The 3,459-nt window shown below is 37.6% G+C and overlaps 1 long non-coding RNA gene across 1 annotated transcript in view; it reads right to left on the bottom strand.

Annotated features, from left to right (window-relative positions):
- Window positions 1-758: 758 nt before the first annotated feature.
- LOC103598126 overlaps window positions 759-3,459 on the bottom strand; it is a 4,130-nt gene continuing 1,429 nt past the window's right edge. Inside the window, exon 3 of the long non-coding RNA XR_551171.1 lies at window positions 759-1,109. This is a non-coding gene — a long non-coding RNA (uncharacterized LOC103598126). The remainder of the gene's footprint in view (window positions 1,110-3,459) is intronic.

Raw genomic sequence — 3,459 nt, 5'->3', positions numbered from 1 at the left:
CAAGATCTTTTTCTTTGTACTCCTTTTCTTCATCATCTTCCTTTAAATTATTGAAAGACTTAAATATAAGACCTACCCTTAGGTTTCATAATCAGCATCACAATTTAAAAATATTTGTGTGGGGTAACTTCCTATTTTTACTTTTACCGTTAAATCCTTTAAATTATTTTTTGAAAAATTAAGATTTCAGTTTATTCAGCAGGTATTTATTATCTACTATGATTCAAACATTTTACTAGATAGTAGGGAAACAGGATTGATACATAATCACTGCCTTCAATGGATAATATTTAGGACATTTACGAAATGGAACATCTCCCTCCCCTCAATCCATTATCATTTACGTTTTTCTATATTTTACGCGTAGAATAAATGAACATCTTATTTAAAACTTTTATATAAGTTATTATTAGAGTACCTGCCCATAGCAATTATTTATTAAATGCTAACTTATTGTAATTGCTAATATATTATGTATTTCCTACGAGTACCATCTGTTGAGAAAGAGAAGAGATACCTAACACGTTAATACAATAGCCAATAAATCTATAAAATCAAATCTAGACTATCTACATTTTTTTTCTCAAGGGTAGATGTTTTGCTCATATTTTCTAGGTATTTACCACAGGGTTTATCTCTCAGACTCACCAGACTTTATTTTTGCTACTGAATCAAGAGGGATCCATCTGCCTGCACGCCAGGGAAAGTCAATCACCCAAGCACGGGTCTTTGAGGTAGAGAAAGAAAGTTTAATAACAAGGCGCAGGAGATTGGGAGAAGGCAGATTAGCATCTCAGATCTGCCTTCCCTACAATGAGGAAGTTGGTACACTTATGGGGAAGTGGTTAGAGGCCGTGTGGGGCACTGGGGATCACAACTGGTTAAAGGGCTTGAAGGAGTTCTTCAGTGATCAGGGCCTGCTCAGCCTTCTGCATGTTCAGAGGATGGCCGTGTCTGGAGGTGGAGCTCTCCCTCTCCGACGTCAAAGGTTGACCATTTGCACCTGCTCAGTAGAGGTGTTTGCAGGCTCAGGCATTCTAGCCCGGTTTGGATTGGGCCAAGCTACCTTCAAAGATCCTGAAAACAAACCTTAGGCACACAGCCCCTGACTTTCATGCCAGAGGCTTTATGTTAAAGGGCAGATAGGAAAAAACAGAATGAGGTGTTAGTTATAGAAATTTGTTGATAAAGAGCAATTTAGACTTAAACTGAAAGCCAGGGTTGCATTTTTACAACTCACCATACACTAAAATCAACTCAAAATGGATTAAAGACTGAAGTATAAAACCTGAGACTAAAATTCCTGAGGGAAAATATAGGTGAAACACTTCACGAACTAGGTCTGGGCACAGACTTTATGAACATGAGCCCAAAAGCACAAGCAACAAAAGAAAATGGGACTACATCAAACCAAAAAGCTTTTTCACAGCAAAGGAAACAATAGAGTGAAATAACCTACAGACTGGGAGAAAATTTTTGCTAACTGTGCATCTGAAAAGGAATTAATATCTTACTCTCTTAATATCTTATCTTATATATTAATTAATAAGGAATTAATATATAAGCAATTACACAGTAAAAATAACAAATGACCCAATTAAAAAATGGGCAAAGGAGCTGAATAGACATTTTTCAAAGGAAGACATACAAATGGGCAACAGATACATGAAAAAATGCTCAACATCACTAGTCATCAGGTAAATGCAAATTAAAAACACATTAAGATATCACCTCACCCCAGTTAGACTGGCTATAATAAAAAAGACAGTGAATAACAAATGCTGGCGAGGATGTGGAAAGTAGGGAACACTCCTGCACTGTTGGTGGGACTGTAAATTAGTACAACCACTGTGGAAAACAGTATGGAGGTTCCTCAGACAACTACAGAGAGATCTTCCATACAATTCAGCAATCCCACTTCTGGGTATAAACCAGAGGAATGAAAATCATCATGTGGAAGGGACACCTGCACTTCCATGTTCATTGCAGCTCTGTTCACAGTAGCCAAGACATGTAACCAACTTAAATGTCCGTCAATAAATGATTGGATAAGGAAACTGTGGTACATGCACACCATGAAATAATACTACCCTGCCATAAAAAAAAAAAAAAAGAAATTCTCCCATTTGCAACAACAGGAATGAGCCTGGAGAAACTTATGTTGAGTGAAATAAGCAAAGCACAGAGGGGTAAATACTGCATGTACTCACTCATAAGTTGGAGCTAAGAGAGAAAGAAGGAAGGAAAGAAAGACCACAGTGGAGTATTGGACTTGCAGAGGGAAAGAACATACCTAGGGATACAAAGTGGAGTGGTGGAAAGGAGAAGGTGGAGAGAGGTTGGGGATAATTGCGTGAGGGACACGGGGTACAATTGCAATTTGTAGTAATGGGCATGCTGCCAGTATGGATCTGGCCTTCACATCTTGGGCAAAAGGGGTGACAAGCAGCTTTGTATCTCATGAATGTTCATAACCAATAAAATAAATAAATAAATAAATAAATTTTTACCTGTTCAGAATGACATTTCAGCAATTACCATTATGGACACCTGTCTCTCCTGGCATCAGTAGACTGTTCCTAAAACTCTGCTACAATGCAAACTAGAGCCATATTTCCCATTATTTTAAATATTTAGCTAACTAGTAAAACATTATTTCTAGTTATGTTTGTGACAGTGTGTCCAGAAGAGATTAGTCTTTGAAGCAGTTGAAGATGGCCCTCACCAGTGTGGGCGGACATCATCCCATCCCTTTAGGATTCAAATATAACAAAAAGGAGGGGGAGGGACCAATGTGCTCTCTTGAGCTAGGACGTCCATCTTGCCTTGCTCTCAGGCATTGCTGTCTCCCTGGTTCTCAGCCCTTCAGACTCGGACTGAATTACACCACTGGCTTTCCTGGCTCTACAGCTTGCACAGGGCAGATCATGGGACCTCTTGGCTTCCATAAGATATGTGCCAATTCCCATAAAAAACAAACAAATAAGTAAATTTTATTGTTTCTATTTCTCTGGAGAACAGCTCTGACTAATAGATCCCTTGATGGTAAGGGATTCGAATTCATCTCCTATCCCCAGAGTCTGATATAGTACTAGATACGTAATAATATTTTTTGATTGAATAAATAAATATGTACTTTTTTTTTTCCTGGTACCATGTTAAAGTCTGGAGATATTAAGACTGAGGAATAAAACCAATAATTTGAAAGAACTACTGTGGCAGCATCTTACATACGTATTTGTTATTATATTTTGTATACCTCGTTTTCTCTACCTCGTATGTAAGTGGTTCTTTGTATTCAAAATAACTCCCAGACCTTATTTATGGTTCTAACAGCATTATAAATATCATCAAATTTTCACTTTAGATATAGGCCATAAAATTTTTGACAGACTGCTAACAGGCCAAAGACCTTCTTTTCTAGAGCCTTTCATGAAAAGGAATAAGCTTATGCTGCTG

This window comes from Galeopterus variegatus, unplaced genomic scaffold (genome assembly GCF_000696425.1).
Source record: "Galeopterus variegatus unplaced genomic scaffold, G_variegatus-3.0.2 Scaffold2509, whole genome shotgun sequence".
NCBI classification, from domain to species: Eukaryota; Metazoa; Chordata; class Mammalia; order Dermoptera; family Cynocephalidae; genus Galeopterus; species Galeopterus variegatus.
This window is presented reverse-complemented; position numbering and strand designations above follow the sequence as displayed.